Here is a 21,428-nt window from a genome sequence, read left to right as displayed (position 1 = left end):
ATCCAGCCTCACATTTTATTGTCTTGGAATTCTCCAGCATCTGCAGTTCCCGTTATCTCAGTTCACATCCTCTTCTGTTACCAGCCGAACATGCATTCTCACCTGCAGGGCCTTCCCCACCATTCACACTAAATAAAGAGTCATCCAGCTAAATTGCAGGGGAGGTGCTTTATATCGAATTGTAGAACTGTTACAGCACAGAATGTGGACACTTGGCCTTTGAGGCAATGCTGGAAGGTGAAAATCAGGTGGTTGTCCTCCGCAACATTTCATTCGAACCCTGCAATATTTTATTTCACTATTTACAAGCGTGGCCAATCCTCAACTCAGCATCTGTGGAGAGAGAAAAACAGAGTTAACTTTGCACGCCCAGTATGACTCTTCTTCGCTGCAGCTAACACTGCCCTGCGTCAAATTTCTGTGCTTGTTCTCACTTTAAATGACAACGCTTGATGAGAAAGTTTTATGATGAGTTCTTGGAGGAGCTTTGAAAACTTTGTTAAATTGAAACATGAAGATCAGAGGGATGCCTGCACAATAGAAACAGAAATTCTGATGGAAGTATGGTTGCTACTGGGTCAAAATGAGTCAGAAGTTTGGACTAAGTGTTATCACTCCATCACCTTGCAGTTGATCTGCGACCGCATGAAGATCAGGTCCATGCATGCCTATCATCCTAGCAACTGCTCCTGAGCTAGTGGGGCTATCCTGTTTTGTATGGGTCAATGTGACTGGCTGCTCGGTTACAAGAGGAACCGCGTACAAACCCTTCATTAAGACTCTCCTCTGCCACCCAATAAATCCAAAAAAGAAAAATCCAAAATAATTATGTAGAAAGGTAGAGAAATGGGATGAAAATGCCATTCCTTTGTGAAAATGGCATGGGAAACGATGACCAAATAGCTTCCTTTGGCACTACAGAACTGAATTAAGATTCTTTCAATCTTGCCAGGCAGGGAACCTATGGGATTAGATGAAGCATGTGTTTAATACTCTGCCTGGTGCTAGACCTCAGCAGACAGTGAAATCAGACAGAGTGGAAAACCAGAATTACATCTGATCCCATCAGTCTGCTTAGAACTGAGGCAGGCCAAAGTTGTTCACCGTGATTCCAAACCTTTACTGATGTTAAAGAGTCTATTTTCCTTCTCACATCTGGGCTTGAACATTGTGTTGGAGAGACAGCCACAAGTCATTAAATGGCTCGGTGCATCCAGGCCACTCAGAACTCCTCTTTATCAATAACAGACTGACTGTGCAGCAAAGTTTACAGCAGCATTGCCCCACCTCCTCGACAAACAACCCTAGGGTCCTGTGTATTTGGCTAAAATGTTGGTTTGGCCTGGGCTATATGCCAGCACTCATCTTATTGTAGGCCAACCACAGATTGGAGGTTGTATAAGTTGGAGCATGGAGTCAAAACTGGGATGAGAATTGTCCTCATGAGATTGGTTGAATTGTCTCTTCTCAACACTCAAACACACTTTTGGAAATGCTGTCCAAGGAACGTTCATGGCTGATGGCCTGTAAGTGACGCAAATGTTTAGATGTTTGAATGGAACGTGGCATTCTGTGGTGTTAAATTTGAGATGTTTGGTGTCAGTCCAGATGAAGTCTGGATCTTTCAACTGGTTGACTTTCTTACTTGAGATCTTTCCAGTTGGCTAATGATGAACTTACTGCTGAGGAAAGAAATAGTGTTTGCATTTATCCAACATCTTTAGTTTACTCAAGATAACATACTACACTCTGCAGCCAGTGAGTCACTGCGTGCATGTAGGCAAACATGATGACCAATTTGCCCAAAGTAAGGTCCCACAAAGAATGAATAAGATAATAGTCTTTTGGTGGTGCTGTCTGTTGAAGGAGGAATGTTGGCAAGAACACCAGATGTTTCAGAGACATTCCGTTGTGGTTTACTGAGACAAATTCATTGACTTCTTCATGTCAAACATCCTTGTGGTTTTATTTGACAAGCATAATTAATTAGTCATAAAGAAATTCCAATGTGGTTCTGTTTGACAAGTTAGTCAACACCTTCTTGAGAAACGTTTATGTTGTTTAGCTTTGTTAGCTAACTGACAGATTCCAGTGATTTTCTCCCATGACTGAGTGTGATCAGTTGGTTAACTAGTTTCAGAGAAATTTCCCAGTGGTTATTAGTTTAACAAGTTAATTTATCAGCTTGTGTGAAATTGCCCTGAGGTTTGACAAGATAGTGAATGATGCTCCTTGAAAGTTGCCTGTGACCTAGTTTGGTAAGTAAATTAATTAGGCCTGAGTAAAATTCGCCTACAACTTGGTTTGATGAGTTAATCAATAGGCTTTAACTTATATTCGTTGAATGTGAATTGATTCAATTCATTTTGAGATCAGTAAGTGTACATTTGCAGGCAGGCAGTGGTAGTATCACTGGGCTTGTAATTCCAACAACAAATTAATGATCTGAGTACGTGGGTTTACATCTCTCCCATTTCAGATGGTGAAATTTAAATTCAATAAAAATCTGAAATGAAGAGCTGGTCTAATGGTGACCATACAACAACTGGCAAATGTCACAAAGTCCCATTTGGTTCGTGAATGGCCATTAGGGAAGGAATTCTGTTGTCCTTATTTGATCGTTTTCTCCCCATAACCTTTGATCCCATTCACCTCCAGTTCTATACCTAGTCACCTCTCGAATACACTCAATGTTTTGGCATCAACTACTTCCTGTGGTAATTAATTCTACAAGTTCACCACTCTTTGGGTGAAAAAATGTCTCCTCATCTCTGTCCTAAAGTGTCCATCCTGAATCCTCATACTGTGAACCCTGGTTCTGGACACACTGATCATCAGGAACATCCTCCCTGCACCCATCCTGCCTAGCCCTGTTAGAATTTTATAAGTCTCAAGGAGATCGTCCCTGATTCATCTGAACTCCAGCGAAAACAACCCCGACCCAGTCAGTCTCTCCTCATACGTCGGACCCACCACCCCCAGAATCAGCCTGGTAAACCTTCACTGTACTCCCTCGAGAGCAAGAGCATCCTTCCTCAGAAAAGGAGACCAAAGCTGTACACACAATATTCTAAATGTGGTCTCACCAAGGCCCTGTGTATCAGCAACAGTATGGTTATGGTTGCAGCTCTGCATCATCCAAGCCAGAACATCACGGGATAAGGGTACACCCCCAAAATCTCACTCAAAGCTCTTGGCTGACCATGTGCTACTCAACAATATGTCAATCACAGTTTGGAAAATGACAAGACTGTTCCCATAAGCTTAGCCATTGATTTACCCATTGATTGAACAGCCTTCAGAACTTCAGCCTTCAGCTTTTGTGCTCCTGAGATGCTGCTTGGCCTGCTGTGTTCATCCAGCTCCACACTTTGCTATCTCAGATCCTCCAGCATCTGCAATTCCCATTATCATAGCCTTCAGAACATGTCTGTTTACTGTTAATTCATGGGAAGTGAGCTCCAATGGCAAGGGCAGTATTTGTTACCTGCCCGTAGTGCACATCAGAAGATGAAGTCATGGAGTAATAGATGTGTTTTAGTATAGTAAGAAGTCTATTAGGCTCTTCCTTCAGTCCTAACCTTCTAAAGGAACAACTCAGTCAGTGCTGCTCACCTGCTTTTATTGCACAGCCCTGAAAACTTCTTATTTGACTGCAATGATCCTGTTTGCTTTGGAGAGTGATCCACAGAAGTGTTGGAAGAGCTCAGCAGGTCTGGCAGCACCTGTGGAGAGAAATCAGAGTAAAGGTTTTGGGTGGAGTGACCCTTCCTCAGAATAGATGATCACTAGGGAAGTGTCTTTTGCATAGAAACCAATATTTTCTGAGCTACCATCGTTTCTGAGGGAAACCCAAAATATTAACGCTGATTTCTCTCCACAGATGCTGCCAGACCTGCTGAGCTTCTCAAGCAACTTCTGTTTTTTTTTCTTCTGATTTACAGCAACTGCAGTTTTTCAGTTTTTATAATCATGTTGTTCAAGGACATCCGTACTGCTGTTCGTGACAGAGTTCTGGGATTTTAACTCAGTCACAATGAAGGAACAGTAATATATTTCCAAACCAGGATGCTGTGTGACTTTGAAGGGAACTTGCAGGGGGTGGCTTTCCCCTCCAGCAACTCTTTTGTCCTTCTATGTGATACATATCACTGGTTTGGAAGATGATGCTGTGGGAGCCTTTCACAATTTACTGTACCTATCCTTTTTTTTCATTATTCATCCAAGGAGACATGGGTGTCACTGGCTAAGACAGCATTTCGTTCTCATTCCTAACTGCCCGTTGATCTCCATGGCTTGTTGGGGCAGTTTTAGAAGGTAGCTAAAAGTCAATCTAGGGTCACATGTAAGCCAGGCTGAGTAAAGATAGCAGATTTCCTTCTTGAGAGATTTTGCTGGATGGGTCTTTATAACTGATTACCATTAGGTTAACTTTTTAATTATAGTTTTTAAAATTAAATTCAAATTTCACCATCGACAATGGTGGAATTATTTAGATTTAGACAGTGTGTAAGGATCTGGTGAAAAAGCAGAGATCGGCATCAGGTGATGATGCTTCATTGAGAAGCTAGTAGAGACACGATGGGCTGAATAGCACAGAGCCAAAGAGCTACACAACATGGAAACAGTCCAACTCGTCCATGCTGACCAGATATCATAAATTAATCTAGTCCCATTTGCCAGCATTTGGCTCATATCCCTCTAAACCTTTCCTATTCATGTATCCATCCAGATGCCCCTTCAATGTTGTAATTATATCAGCCTCCAACACCACCTCCGGCAGCTCATTCCATACACACACCACCCTTTGTGTGAAAAAGTTGCGCCCAGGTCCCTTTTATATCTTTCCCCTCTCACCTTAGACCTAAGCCATTCAGTTTTGGACCCTCCTACCCTGGGGATAAACACTTTGACTATTCACCCTGTCCATGCTCCTCATGATTTTTTAAACTTCTGTGGGGTCAACCCTCAGCCTCCAATGCTCCAGGAAAATTGGCTTCAGCATCTCCCTGGAGCTCAAACTCTCCTTCTGCATCATTACACTTCTGAGGTGATACAGCAGGGGGATTAGAAGCAAATTTCAACCATTGTGTGCATCCAATCTGCTGCACAATTCAATCTGATCAAAGCTGATCTTCGGTTTCCACTTTATGCCCATCCATCATATTCAAAAGAGATGAAAAATCCCACTCTCACAGGTATAGCTCTATCCCTCGATGGAATGATCACAACCCTCTGGAATAGAGAATTCCAAGGATTCCTCTCAGTGTGAGTGAGAGAATTCTAAGGATTCCTCCAAGTGAAAACAGTTCTCCACATCTCAGTCCAAAATGACAGGCCCTTTACCTTCACCATGGCCTCTGTGTTTTAGATTCCTCAATCAGTGGAAACAGTCTCCCAGTCTTTGATGTGCCAAACCCTTCCAAGAACCTTCTTTGGTTCAGTACAAGATTCTTCTCATTTATCTAAATGCTGGAAAACAAATGTATGAATTTGAAGCAGGATGAGGCAAATCGGCCTCTTGAACCTGCGATGTTATTCCAAAAAGACTAGTCAGGTTCACTTTCCTGCCTGACTCTGCTATAATCATTGACTTGCTGTTTAACTGAACCTTGACTATGTTCAATGGGCAAGCCTGCACTTCTCTCTGGGGAAGAGAATTCCCAAGATCAACGAGAGAACAAGTTCTCCCTCATCTGACCTCAATAGATGACCTCTTATTTATGAATGCTGCCTCCTAAGCAGTTATTCCCCCACAAGGGGAAACATCTTCTTTTCATTTACCTTGTCAAGTCTCTTCAGAATCTCATGCATTTCAACACCATCACCTCTAATTCATCTAACCTGCAACCCAACCTTTCATCATCAGGAAATCTTTCAAACCAGCCATTAGCAGTGGTCGAGAACGCCGTTGACCGTGTCTCCCGCATTTCCCGCAACACATCCCTCACACCCCACCCCTGCCACAACCACCCAAAGAGAATCCCCCTCGTCCTCACATACCACCCCACCAACCACCGGATACAACGCATCATCCTCCGACACTTCCACCATCTACAAACCGACCCCACCACCCAAGACATTTTTCCATCACCGCCCTTGTCTGCCTTCTGAAGAGGCCACTCTCTCCAGGACTCCCTTGTCCGCTCCACACACCCCTTCAGCCCCACCACACCCGGCAGCTTCCCCTGCAAACACAGGAAGTGCTAACTTGCCCCCACACCTCCTCCCTCACTCCCATCCCAGGCCCAAGATGACTTTCCATATCAAGCAGATGTTCACCTGCATATCTGCCAATGTGGTATACTGTATCCACTGTACACATTGTGGCTTCCTCTACATTGGGGAAACCAAGCGGAGGCTTGGGGACCGCTTTGCAGAACACCTCCGCTCGGTTCGCAATAAACAACTGCACTTCCCAGTCGTGAACCTTTTTAACTCCCCATCCCATTCCTCAGATGACATGTCCATCCTGGGCCTCCTGCAGCACCACAATGACGCCACCCAAAGGTTGCAGGAACAGCAACTCATATTCCACTTGGGAACCCTGCAGCCCAATGGTATCAATGTGGACTTCACAAGCTTCAAAATCTCCCCCTCCCCCACTGCATCCCAAGACCAGCCCAGTTTGTCCCCTCCCCCACTGCATCCCAAAACCAGCCCAGGTTGTCCTCGCCTCCCTAACTTGTTCTTCCTCTCACCTATCCCCTCCTCCCACCTCAAGCCGCACCTCCATTTCCTACCTACTAACCTCATCCCGCCCCCTTGACCTGTATGTCCTCCCCGGACTGACCTATCCCTTCCCTATCTCCCCACCCATAAGCTCCTCTCCACCTACCTTCTCCTCTATCCATCTTCGGTCCGCTTCCCCCTCTCTCCCTATTTATTTCAGAACCGCCTCCCCATTCCCCTTTTCTGATGAAGGGTCTAGCCCCGAAACATCAGCTTTTGTGTTCCTAAGATGCTGCCTCGCCTGGTGTGTTCATCCAGCTTCACGCTTTGTTGTCTTGTCAATCCAATGAATCTCCTTCCAATGCAAGTTCAGCCCTCCTTAAGTAAGGAATGAAACTCTGTATAATGCTCCAGGTGCAGTGTCTCCAAAGCTTTCTAAAGTCGCCATAATCCCAAAGGACCACTCTCTCATTAGTGGGAAATGACTGGCACCTCAGGCAAGGGGAGAGATTGAGAAGGAGCATCCTTCAAGGTAACTTATTGTAACCATAATGCCTTCATTTCTCCAAATAGGAAATGTAAACTGACCTGGCACTGCAAGTAACTGGCTGCAGCTACCCAACAGAGCTTTCTTAACTTCCAACAATTACTTTAAACTTATTCCTCAAACAATCCATAGATGAGGTCAATATTTGTTATCCATCTTTCAAGGAGTTGAGATGGTGAGCTGCCATTTCAAACCACAGGAGCCTGAATGAAAGTAGAACAATCAGTTATTGGCCAGCACCAATGGGGCCAGGAGTGCGTTGATAGATCAAGTATTCTGGATAATGAACAGATTCGCATAACTGCAGTAAAACCTGACTACACAAAGTTTCAAGACATCACTGTCTCCTAAAACAAACTCTGTAGAAACAGCAACACACTAACTCCAAGCCTCCTAAAATAAATGGAAAAGCACACAGCAAGTAACAGGGTTATACAGATCACTGTGAGGCTTTGCAGTATTAATCATGGTATTTGGTTGATTGAGAGCACTTCCTCAAGGTGTTCATACTTTCAGTCTTTATCATCTTGCAGAATGAAGATAACAGGTGCTCATTTCTGAAAAAAGGCCTCAACCCGAAATGCCAACCCTCCTGCTCCTCTGATGCTGCCTGGCCTGTTGTGTTCCTTCAGCTCCACACTGTGTTATCGCTGACTCCAGCATTGGCAGTTCTTACTATCTCCAGGTGCTTGGAAGTGTTTAGATTCTCAATTTACTGAGTTGAGATGTAAAGTCATGTCCTTCAAAGTATTCTTGCATCTTTCCAGATTAGTTGTTCTGATATATAGCCATTATTTGACCATCTTTAGAAGAGGGAAGCATTACCTGAACATGAGCTGAAAGCAAATTTCATGGATTGTTGGAAACGCATGATAACACATCTGCTGCATCTGCAACCTATTTTCAGATGATTATTACAACAGTGCTTGCAATAGGATTTATTGCAAATCTTACGACAATAAAATTCTTAATTTTAAGAGTAAACACTCAAATTTGGCATCGTGATTTAGAAACATGGTTCAGAACACAGTGTGAATTTATCCAACAGTAACAAATCAACATGGGATTACCATTATAGAACTATCACATCTTGCAGTATAGAGAAAGGCCATTCAATCTGCCAGTGTTTTTCAAGTATTTTTGAGGAAGCGATGAAGAAGATTGATGAGCAGTGGGCATTGTCATATGGACTTCAGCAAGGCATGCAACAAGATTCTGTATAGTACTTTGGTTAGCAAGGTTAGACCACATGGAATCCCGGGAAAGCTAGCCATTTGGATGCAAAATTGGCTTGAAGGTATAAATGGTGGAAGGTTGTTGTTCAGATTGAAGAACTGAGATCAGTGGTGTGCCACAAGGGTCAGTGTTGGGTCCATGCTTTTTGCCATCTTATATAAGTGATTTGGATGTGAATATAGGAGGCATGGTTAGTAAGTTTACAGAAGACATCAAATTTGGTAGTCTAGTGGACAGTGAAGAAGGTTATCTCAGAGGACAGCCAGACCTTGATAAAATGAGTTGATGAGCGAAGGAGTGGCAAATGGATTTTAATTTAGATGGATGTGAGGTCTTGCATTTACAGAAGGAAAATCAGGATGGGACTTATACACTGAACAGTAGGGTTTGTGGGATTGTTTCCGAGCAAAGAGACCTTGTGGTGCAAGCTTGTAGTTTCTTGAAGGTGGAGTTGCAGGTAGGGTAGTGAATAAGGCATTTGGTACACTTGTCTTTAGTGGTCAGTGCAGGAGTTGGGTTATCATATTGCAGCTGTACAGGACATTGCTAGGCCACTTTTGGAGCACTGCGTTCAATTCTGGTCTCCCTGTTATAAGAAGGATGTTGTGAAGCTTGAAAAGGTTTGAAAAAAAAAATTCAAGAATGTTGCTGGGTTGGAGGATTTGAGCTACAGAGAGATGCTGAATATGGTGTGGATATTTTGGCTGGAGTGTCAGAAGTTGAGAGGTGACCTTATTGAAGTTTATTTAATCATAAAGGTCATGGATAGGGTGAATAGCCAAGGTCTTTTTGCTCAGGTAGAGGATCCCAAAACTAGAGGGGCATAGGTTTAAGGTGAGAGGAGGAAGATCTAAAAGGGATCTGAGGGGGAATTTTTTTCACAGAGAGGATGGTGCATGTATGGAATAAGCTTCCAGAGGAAGTGGTGGTGGCTGGTACAATTATATCAATTCAAAGGCATCTGGATGTGTTTCTGAATAGGAAGGGATATAAGTCAAATGCTGGCAAATGGGGTTAGATTTATTTAGGATATCTTGCCAGCATAGACAGGCTGGAGTGAAGGGTCTGTTTCCATGCTGTACATCAGTATGACTCTTTCTCCATTTAGCTTCTTGAAAGGGATTGCAAATTGGTTTTCACTCTCCTGTTTTCTCTCTATAGCCTTGCAATTTTTTCCCCTTGAATATTTACCAAACTCCCTTTGGAAACTTTCTTTCAGGCAGCACATTCCAGATCATAATAACGCACTGCATAAAAATACATTTTATTTATTGAATCTTCTGATTTCATTGCCAATCATTTTAAATTTGTCTCATCTGCTTAACTGTTCCTTCTGTAATTTCTCCCTATCTACCCAATAAAAACCTGTCATGATTTTGAACAATTCTAGCAAACCTCCTCAACCTGATTGATTTATGCAAACAATTTAAATTTTTCAACCCTTCACACAGCCTCAATACTATTCCAGGAACTCTCCTTGGTGCCCCCTCCCAAACTTCAATGTTCCTTCTAAATTGCAGAAGGGAAAGAAATTGCGGCTGGAAATTGGGCTTGTGTTAAATCTCAGTGAGTTATGGAACATTATGATGGTGGGGAGTGATAGTAATAAAAAAGGTGAGTCAGTTTGGCATGAAGAGTCTTGACCACTCTAATGAAGCCACTATCCTATTAGGCTTGATCAAAAAGTTTTGAGGGAATATGTTCCACGTGATCATATGAATTAGGAGCAGGAGGAAGCCACTCGGCCATGCACGTATGGCCAGCCTCTTCTGTAAGGTTGTGGTTGATCATGTTGCGTTTCAAGTTCCACATTCCCATGTATTAACAGAACAAACAAAGAAAAATTGCTCCCACTCATTACAGGATCAAGAATGAGTGAGCACAGACTTAAAGTGGCTTACAAACATTGTCGATGTAATTGGAGACAAATACCTTTTCAGACAATGAGTGGTTCACGTTTGATGGGCATTGCCTGGAAGTGTGATGGAGGCATGTTCAGTTGAGGCAATGATTATTTGAATTGAAACAATGTGTGGGCAAAAGGCGAGTGAATAGTGCGCTGTTAAGATCTTCATTAAAGAGCTAGCGAAGAAACGATGGGCCGAATGGCATCTTGTTGCAAAGTAACGTCACTGTGATTCCCAATAACGTTTCAATTCTCTTGTCTAACAGGAATCCAGCTATCCCCACCTTCAATGACCCCGTACCCACTCCTTTTTGAGGCAGCGGGTTTCAACATAGTGCAGCATTCTGACAGAAAAATAAACTCCTCACCTCTGTCCTAAAGTGGCACAGCCTTATTTTATTATTGTCTGCAGAGTTTTTTATACATGTCCCCCTGGTTCTGGACTGACCCACAAGAAGAAACATAATTTCTGTGTCAAGGTCATTCAAGATCTTATAAACTTTATTCAGCCCAGCCCTTGTTCTTCTAAGCTGTAGTGAGAACAAGTCCAGGCTGACCAACCAATCCATCTCAGATTACTGACAGAGTTTTGACAATACTGTGGCTTTAGAAGGCGTATTTCCTCCTAAATTCTTTAAAGAGAGGGTTTAAGGCAGAGTTACCGAGCAGTCTACCAGAGCAACTAGAATAAACAGCTTGTGAGACCTTGTTTGTTTTAAGATTGGAACAATAGAGGCAGCCTGAATGGGTGTGGCCAAGCTCCCACAGAAACAGGATTTTTAGTTTTAGCTTTCAGCAGTTGCTGTTAGGGTCTTGAAGAAGTAAAAGCTATTTTTCCCTTCGCTCACTTACAGCCAAAAGCTGGAGGTTCTCTTGAGGTTGTTTGGCTTGCTGAGCTGGTTCCTTGTTTTGCAGACGTTTCATTACCACGCTTGGTAACATCCTCAGTGCAGCCTCCGCTTCATCGGAGGCAATGATACCTTCTCTGTTAAGTTTGGGGTTTAAGGATTTTGACCTAGCAGTGCTGAAGCACAGTGATATCAATCCAAGTGGCTGAGAGAAGATGGTGGCATTCCTACGTGTCTGCTGCCCTACCCCGTATAGGTGGTAGGTGTTAATGGTTTAGAAGTTTCTGTTAAAGGAGTCTTGCTTAGTTGCTGCTGCATATCTAGTACGAAGTGCACACTATTGTTCCGGTACCAGTGCTAGAGGAAGTGAATGCTGAATAGAGGTGATGGATGGTGTGCTAATCAAATGAGCTGCTTCAACCTGGGTGATGTTGAGCTTCTTGAGAGCAAATGGAGCTGGACTCCTCCAAAAAAGTGGAGAGTAGTTCTTCAGACTCCTCACTTATACCTTGTAGGTGGTGGGCAGGCATTGGAGAGTCAGGAAGTGAGTTATTTGTTGCAGTTTTCCAAGCCTCTGACCTGCTCTTGTTGCCAGAGCATTTACATGGTTTGTCTATTTCAGTCCCTAGACAATGGTAAACCCTGGGTTGAGCATTGGCAATGTCATTGAATAATTCAAATATACATCACAGACAGAGGTAGGTGTTCTAATTATGTTCATTGAGACATTCTAGTGATCAAGAGGATTGGTCAAGTATCTGAAGGTGTCAGATACAGAATTTGAGAAGTTGCCTTGTAATTTAATCTCCAGAAGGCTGGTTTACTTGATGTGGTAATATTTGTGTTACCCCTCATAATGGAAGAAACTGGGCACTGATTTTGTGGTATTGAAGAATCTGAAAGGCATTCATGATCATTAATTACTATGTCCAACATTCCATATACAGGCAGATAAGCGCCTAGGCTAATCCTAGCCTATAGATTACAAAGGAGAGCAGCAGAGTGTCACACATGAATTGTTCTGTGGAAAGTAGACACTTTAGTAGATGGTCTCAGGCCACATGCCATAGAGAGAAATTATATCATAGACATGTTTCTGAAAGCTCTGCCAATATATGCAGCAGAATTCCCACAGTGTGGAACCAGGTCCTTCAGTCCAACAAGGCCACACTGAACCTCAGAGCATCCCATCTGGGCCCATCCCCCTATAACCCACCTAATCTACACATTTCTGAACACTACGGGCAATTTAGCACGGCCAATCCACCTAATGGGCACATCTTTGGGCTGTGGGAGGAAACCGGAGCAAACCCCAACAGACGCAGGGAGAACGTACAAACTCCACACAGCCAGTCACCCGTCGCTGGAATTGAACCCGGGTCTCTGGCTCTGTGAGGCAGCAGTGCTAACCACTGTGCCACCTTGCCACATATTCTGGCCCTGTGAAGTGGGCTACCAAGTGTGTTTTAGAAAGAGGAGAATGGTTGTGTTGATGATAGGTAAGGTTGCCAAAGAAATGCAGTGAGAAGTGGGTTGAATGACAATGACATGTTTTGCATTTCACATGTTTCCATTCAATAAGTGGCAGGAAAACGTAGTACTGTCATGATTCTTCAGCTGATCATGTAGAGATCATAAGTTCAAATCCCACTCGGCTAATTTGAGAATTTTAATTACATTCCAAAGGTGACTTTGACATTGTCAGAAGATTGCAAAAATCTTCATTCCTGTTTTTCTTGGAAAGGAAGTTTATTGTCCTTAGGGTTTACATGTGGAATGAACTTTCTGGGGAAGTGATAGATGCAGGCACAGTTACACATTTAAAATGCACTTAAACAAGAACATGAACAGGACGGGTTTGGAGGGCTTTGGGCCAGGAGCAGGCAGGTGGGACGAGCTGAGATTGGGAAACTTGGTTGGCATGAACGAGTTGGACTGAAGAGTTTGTTTCTGGGCTGGGCTGTGATATATGGCGAGATAACATTGGTTCTTTCATGTTAAAAGGAACTGAGGAACAGGAGAACAGGTTATTCACTCCCTTAAAACCATCCACCATTCAATGAAATCGTGGCTGATCTGTGACCTAACACCATATACCTGTCTTTAGTCCATATCTCTTAATACTTTTGGTTAACAAAATATTATCCATCTCAGATTTAAAATTAACAATTGGTCCAGCATCCACGTCCATTTATGGAAGAGATTTCCAACCATCTCCCACCCTTTGTGCGTAGAAGTTCTTCCTAACATCTCTTGTGAATGGGTTTATCCAAATTTTTAGACTATACCCATTATTCCTCGACTTCAGATACACGTCACAACTGGTTGCTGATATGTGCCAGCATGCCTCTCAGTTCTGTCAGATCACCACAATAAATGACAAGCATTTTACGGACAAGATCCATTGCCACAGAGAGTCAGCATGTACAATAATTGTCAACATTGCCTGTGACCCAAATATTCCAGCAGGAATGCTGCTGTGGAATCATGGTCATGTGGCATAGTGCAAGAACGACATAATGGATATGTATTGGAGCCGATGGTTCTGGACAATGAGTAGTGTGTGGGAATGCTCAGTGTCTGGGCTAGTAATGCATCTCCAAAGACCTGTAAATTCCAACTTCACTATAAACTGTGCATCTTCAACGAAAATTGATCCTCAGGGTACATTCCTTTGTGTGCTGAGAGTGAGGGCAAGCCAAATGAGGGAAGCTCAACAAAGATTGAACTGAAACAACTGCTCTGATGCCAATTAATCAGCAAGCTAATTAATGAGCATCTCACTGGAATTATGAGTCACCCATTTGTAGCATTTTAAGATTTAAACAGAATTGTAGGCCTCCTCTATAAAGTGAAGTGCATTGGCTGTTTTTACCAGAGTGGCTTTCGCTGTAAATCTAGATTGACCTCAATCAAGCACCATCAGAAACACACTTTAAATGCCTGGAAATATCTGTACTTTATAACTTACTCTTCTTATATTGATTATTTGCACAAATCTCCCCGTGTGCAAATCATTTCAAACTGCTGACTTGGTTCAGCTTGTGATTGCTCTTCCTTGCATGAGACAATGTGAAATGAGGTTGAACAAAATTCACAGTCCATGATTTGGAGCTGAATGGATCATTTTCAGCAGGAGGTGACTGGAGGGTGCCTGGCCTGAGACATGGAAAATTTATCACTGTATGATTTCCTCATTGAGAAATCCATGTACTGATGCCATGGGGCTTCTCTTTGAACATAAATAACCTCTTGCTCGACCCCTTAGAACTGAGATGAGGAGGAATTTCTTCAGCCATGAGGTAATGACGTTGTGGAACTCATCACCACAGAAAGCTGTGGAAGCCAAGTAATTGAGTACATTAAAGACAGAGATAGATAGATTCCTAATTAATAAGGGGATCAAAGGTTACAGGGAGACATCTCAGCAATGATTGAATAGTGAAAAAGACCCAATGGGCCAAAAAGCCTAATTCTTCTTCTATATCTTGTGGTGTTATCATCTTTGGCAGAGTCCAGGGTACAAATAGCAGTTAAAGCAAATAAATATCTTAGCTCCAGGCTTGGGTTGCTCATCCCAAGCCTCCTGTCAGCTCAGAACCACAATTCAGGAAAGCATTGGGAGAATTGAGAATTGGAGGTGGTGGAAGTAGGGGCAGGGGGAGCGTGGTGTGTGGGGGAGATGGGGAAGGATCATATCTTTGAAGGAGTGAGTACATGGTTGGCAGAGAGAGATTGAAGGTAATGGGTAGGGACATGGAGATCATGGCCAGGGAGAGGGTTAGTGATCAAGGGTCAGGATGGGAATTCCAAAGTCCACATTTTGCATCCAGGAATGATTACAATTGTGTAGAGGTTGATATAAGTATTTAACTTCTTATAATGTGGCAGAGTTTGTCAGTGGACTTGTGCTCCAGAATTTGTTGCACTCCTAGTTAAACTGCTCCAGTCCAGTATGGTATTGGAATCTACCTAACAATGTGGACTATTGCCCAGGTATGTCCTGGGCACCATCAAGAGCAGCAGAACTGTCCTCTGGAACCATCTGCAACCTTATGACCTAGCATATACCTGACCATTGCCATCAAGCCAGGGATCAACCCTGGTTCTCAATGGAGAGTGCAGGAGAGCATGCCGGAGCAGCACTGGGTGTCAAATGAGGTGTCAACCTACTGAAGCCGCCAAGCAGGACTACTCACATGCTAAACAGCGGAACCAGCAATTGATAGGCAGAGCTAAGTGATTCCACAAGAAACAAATCAGATCTAAACTTGACAGTCCTGCCACATCCAATCATATTTGAAATGTTAATTCTGTTTTTCTCTCTGCAGATGCTGCCAGAAGCTGAGTTTCTCCAGCATTTTCAGTGCCCTTTTGACAGCACCTTCCAGACCCACTACTCCTACCATTTCTAAAGTCAAACACAGCAGATACATGGGAACACCACCCCTTATAACTTCCCCTCCTAGTCTGTCACCATCCTGACTTGGAACTATGTTGTCAATCCTTCACAGTTTCTCGGTCAAGAAACTGGAACTCCATCCCTGAAAGCATTGTTAGTAGTATTAAATACAAGCATAACCAGTAATAACTTTTAACCAGAAGGTTGATGAAAGAAAAGAAATTAGTGAATTTATGATGGCTGGGCAAGCTATACTGAGCAAACTGATGGAGTTGCATGTAAATAAGTCTATAGGTCCTGATGGGCATCTTCGGAGGGCCTTAAAAGACACAGCTGTAGAGGTAATAGATGCATTAGTCTGAATTTTCCAAACTTTGTGAGATAGTGGAAAGGTTCCCACAGGTTGAAAAATAATAAATGTATTGATCTAGGGATAGAAGCAGGAAACAGAATTTATAAGATATATAAGCTTAATTTGGGTCATGTGGAAGGTGGGAGACTAATCTTTAAGGTGGTTATATCTGGATACGTGGAAAAATTCAAAATATTTGAGAAAAGTCAGGATGGTTTTGTGAAAGGGAAATCATATTTAACCAATTGATTGGAATTCTTTGAAGGAGCAAAGTGTGCGATGGATAAAGGGGACTCTATTGATGTACTGTACTTGCTTTTTCAGAAAGCATTTCGCAAGGGCCCACACTACAGATTATTGTGTAAAGTAGGAGCTCATTGTGAAGGGGAAAAATATTAGCATGGGGAGATGATACTGGTCAGCAGAAAAGAGAGCACTCTTTAAAGGGGCAGGTTATAACGAATGGTATCCCTCAAGGGTCTGTGCTTGAGCCTCAACTTTTATAATCTGTATCAATAACTGAAGAGTAAGTGGAGATCTCAGAAAGACTTTGTTTTGACACAGCATGTGATAGGAATATGAAACATGCTGCCTGAGAGGGTGATGGAAGCAGGCACTGTCACAGCATTTATGAAGCATCTGGGCGAGTACTTAAGATGCCAGGGGACAGTTGGCTATGCACCAAAGTGCAGGTAAATGGGGCTGGCACAATTTGGTGTTTATTGGGCATGAATTAAGAGGAGATAGGAGCAAGGAAATCTTGTTACAACTTCATAAAACATTTGTTGGTCCTCAGATGGAATAGTGTGTGCGGTTGTGGTCACCACACTGTCAGAAGGACGTGATTGCACTGAAGAGGGTGCAGAGGAGATTCACCAGGATGTAGCCTGGATTGAAAAATCTCAGTTATGAGGAGAGACTGGATAGGCTGATGTATGCAAAACTATGAGAGACATAGACAGAGTAGATTGTGAGAATATTTTCCCCATGTTGACATGTCTAATACCACAGGTTTAATGTGAGAAGTAAATGGCTCTGAGAAAGAATTATTTTCACCCAGAAGGTGGCAGAACTGTGGAGGTATTGCTGAGAGGGTGGTAGAGGCAGGTGCTCTCACAATGTTTATGAAGCTTCTGGATGAGCGCTTAAAATGCCAGGGGACAGTAGACTATTGACCAAGTGCAAATAAGGGGGATTAGTTGAGATCCTGATTAGTTCAGTTCTGAGGAAGGGCCACCAGACCCGAAACATTAACTCTGATTTTTCTTCACAGATGCTGCCAGACCTGCTGAGCTTTTCCAGCAACTTCTGTTTTTGATGGCTGAGATTGGTGTTTGTTGGTCAGCACAGACGTGGTGGGCCAAAGGATCTGTTTCTCTGCTGCATGACTCTTCAAGACTAACATCTCATTTGTGTCTCAGTGCCAAATATTGCTCTCATGCATCTATGTAGCACCGTGGGCTGTTTCAGTGCTTTAGGGGCACTATGTGAAGTTGTTGTTGCATGTGTTTTCAGAAAGTAGATTGAAGGGTGAGAAGTTCAAGACATTTAAAGTTTTAAAATGATTTTAAAGGCTAGTCACAAAGGAGCTATTTTTGTCTGATGGTTTGGAGGGGCGGGTGAGAGAAGAATGAAAAGACATAATCCTAAAATTAGAACATTCAGCAGTGAGAAGTAGAAGGAAAGTTTCATAGAAATGCCAATGGAAATCTGGAACATTCTTTCCCCAAGGGCTGAGACAATCAGAGCTGTCAACGCTGAGATGGTCAGATTTTTATCACTGAGATTATCGAGGAATATGATACTAAGGCTGAAAGTGAAGCTGTGGTACAGATCAGACACATGTTAGTAGTGTGAAAGATCAATGTCAGAGGGTTGAATTCCTTCCTCTATTACTTTGTTCCAAATAAAAATTGGATATCCTATGAACAGAAGGCTGTAAGTAGCAGAATGTGAGGAAGAAATCCATCCCCTGCATCCCCTGCAGATCTGGTTTAGCGAGGCCTGGCCTTTCTCTTTCTGAGTTATTGGAGAACCTGACTTTTTATCACCCTCTTCATTCACAGGCCGTTAGCTTCCAACATTTCAAGCTTGGAAATTCGTGGATTAAAGAAAGGCATTTCCAAGTTGGACAGAGTTTAGGAACTTGGGAAATGTCTCAACAAACTCAGGCATGAGATATGTTCTTGCTGCTGGAAATTTTCTGTGTTTGTTTGGGCATGAAGGACCAGGCAGCATTATCTGAAGAGAGGCACAGGTGTTTACTCAATACTGTAAAACATTTGTGCATTTTCAATGGGCCAACAGACATCTTCTGTACTGTGTGATTCCATTAGAGCTGGGAACTGGGATGAATGTAGATTTAGTTTTAGCGTTGGCTGTATAAGCTCAATAGATTGAAGGACCTCTTCTGCTCTGTATTGTTCAATGAGTACATGATCTGGTCATCACCATGTTGTTGTTTCTGGGAGCTTGCTGTGTACAAATTGATTACCATATTTCTTTACTAAAATAGTGACCGCACTTCAAATGCTGATGAATGTGTTTGGGATTTCCTGAGTGTATGAAGGGTGACACATAAATGCCAATTCTTTCTTCCTTCTCTTGACTAAGGGACAAGGTGAGGAGGATCAATGTTGGAGGAACAAGTGATGTTTCTTTCCTCGTAAGTTCTGAGATTTTGTGCATTGAGATTCTCTGCATTGAGATAGTGTGTGTATGCGTGTGCATGTGTGTGTGTGCATGTGTGTGTGTGCATGTGTCTGCATGTCTGTATACTTGTATGTCTGTACATGTGTGACTGGTCATATATGTGTGCATGTGTGTGTGCATACGTGTGTGTGTGCATGTATGTGTGTGCGCACATGCTGTGCATGTATGTGCCTGTGCACAGGTGTGTCTGTGTATGTGTGTATGTCTTTGTGTATGTGTATGGTTGTGTCTGTATGTCTGTATATGTGTATGTCTGTGCATGTGTGACTGGTCGTGTATGTGTGCATGTAAGTGTCTGTGCATGCGTGTGTGTGTACATGCATGTGTGTGTGCACACTGTGCATGTGTGTGCCTTTGCACATGTGTGTCCGTGTATGTGTGTATGTCTCTGTGTGTATGTGTATGCATGTGTCTGTGCATGCATGAGTGTATGCACGTGTGTGTGTCTGTGCAGGTATATGTGTCTGTGCATGTGTGTGTGTGCAAGTGTGTGCGTGAGTCTGTGTTTCTGTGCATGTGCATGTGTGTCTCTGTGCATGTGAACGTGTGTGTTTGTTGGTACATGTGTATATGTGAGTTAGTGTATGTTTGTATGGTGTGTGTCTGTGTGTGTCTGTGTGTGTGTGTGTGTGTGTGTGTGTGTGTGTGTGTTTCTTTCTCTATTTTAAGTAATTAAACAATTCACTGCGAAAAGTTATTGAACCTGAGTCTACTTTCCTTTCAGACAATGTATTCCAGATCACAACATCTTACTGCAAAATAGACATTCTTATTATATCTTGGGTTATCTTGCCAATAGTTTTAAATGTTTATCCTCTCAAAATGAGAGGGCAGAGGTTTAAGATGAGAAGGAAAAGATTTAAAAGCGCCCTGAGGGGCAACTTTTTCACAAAAGGTGGTGCGTGTATGGAATGAGCTGCCAGAGGAAGTGGTGGAGGCTGGTATAGTTACAACATTTAAAAGTCGTCTGGATGGAGATGTAAATAGGAAGAATTTAGAGGGATAAGGGCCAAACTGGGCCAGATAAGTTCAGGATATCTGGTCTCTGCAGTCAAGTTAGACCAAAGAGTCTGTTTCCATGATGTACATTTCTATGACTCCATGAAGCTATTGATACTCCCTGTCATTGGTGACAGCTCTTTCGAATTGACTCTGGGCTGAGGAAGAACCACACCCACCTCTCTGTGGAAGCACCTAAGGGAAGGATGGTTTAATAGGCCCGAAATGTCAGCTTTCCTGCTCCTCTGATGCTGCTTGGCCTGCTGTGTTCATCGAGCTCTACACTTTGTTATCTCTTTGTCACACTCTGCATCACTTTTGAACATCAGAACATTCTAGAATTTAGTTCAGGAATTCAATAACGCCTCCAGTCTGGATTCATGGAATAAACAACCAGGAGAATTCAGAATGACAAGTCACATATAAAAGATAGCCATCAATAAACCCAATAGGAATTCAACTGTAAACCTCTTTATAGAGAGAATAAGAGATAATGGGAACTGCAGAGTCTGGAGAATCTGAGATAACAAAGTATGGAGCTGGATGGACACAGCAGGCCAAGCAGCATCTTAGGAGCACAAAAGCTGACGTTTCGGGCCCAGACCCTTCATCAGTAAAGGGGGAGGGGGAGAGGGTTCTGAAATAAATAGGGAGAGAGGGGGAGGCGGATTAAAGATGAATACAGGAGAAGATAGGTGGAGAGGAGACAAGCAAGTTAAAGGTGCAGGGATGGACAAGAGAGGTGCAGTGGGAGAGAGACTCCCTGAGGTTGGTCCAGAGGGAGGAGGGTAACTTCTTCAGGTTCGGCAACCCTGGAAGAGGCTTCGCAGTGAGGTTAAAATTGCGATAGGGTCAGGGTCAGGGTTAGAGTTAGGGTTAGGGTTGGGGTTAGGGTTAGGGTTTGTGCTCCTAAGATGCTGCTTGGCCTGCTGTATTCATCCAGCTCCACACATTGTTATCTCAGATCGTCCAGCATCTGCAGTTCCCATTATCTCTGATATAATTTTAACCTCACTGCGAAGCCTCTTCTAGGGATGCCTAACCTGAAGAAGTTACTCTCCTCCCTCCAGAAAAACCTCAGGAGATCTCTCTATCTTCGATCCACCTCCCCCTCTCTCCCTATTTATTTCAGAACATCTCCCCCTCCCCCTTTTCTGATGAAGAGTCTGGGCCCGAAACATCAGCTTTTGTGCTCCTAAGATGCTGCTTGGTCTGCTGTGCTCATCCAGCCCCACACTTTAATATAGAGAGAATAGTTAGATTTTGGTACTTAAGGGAGGTACAGTAAGCAAATGAGGGGAAGAAGGAGGAACAAGAGTGCATGGTGACAGGATGGAATGAAGTAGGGTGGTTGTTGGCTTGTGAGGGAAGGGTGGGTTGTTGGTCATGGGTTAACAATCTAGAACCCCAGGCTAGCATTCAAACAGAATCCCACCAGGGCAAGTGGTGAAATTTAAATTTGCTTAAAAACTCTGGAATGAAAAGCTACTGTGTTGGCAACCATATGATAACTGTTGGTTATTGTAATGAAAGCCTCTGATCCACTCATCTCTTTTAGGAAAGGAAGTATGGTTAGGCTTGCCTACATGTGACTCCAGGCCCATTGCAATGTTGGCTCTTAATTTGCCTCTGGTCTCTGAGGTGGGAGTAGTGCCTGCTTTTGGGATCAAAATTATGTTTGTCGTGAATACAGGCTTTATGTTCCTAATCCGTAATGCTCCTGATACTCAGATAGCCATGTCATATTGACACCC

The sequence above is a fragment of the Stegostoma tigrinum genome, chromosome 9, assembly GCF_030684315.1.
Source record: "Stegostoma tigrinum isolate sSteTig4 chromosome 9, sSteTig4.hap1, whole genome shotgun sequence".
Classification (NCBI taxonomy): Eukaryota; Metazoa; Chordata; class Chondrichthyes; order Orectolobiformes; family Stegostomatidae; genus Stegostoma; species Stegostoma tigrinum.
Note: the sequence above shows the minus strand (reverse complement) of the source record.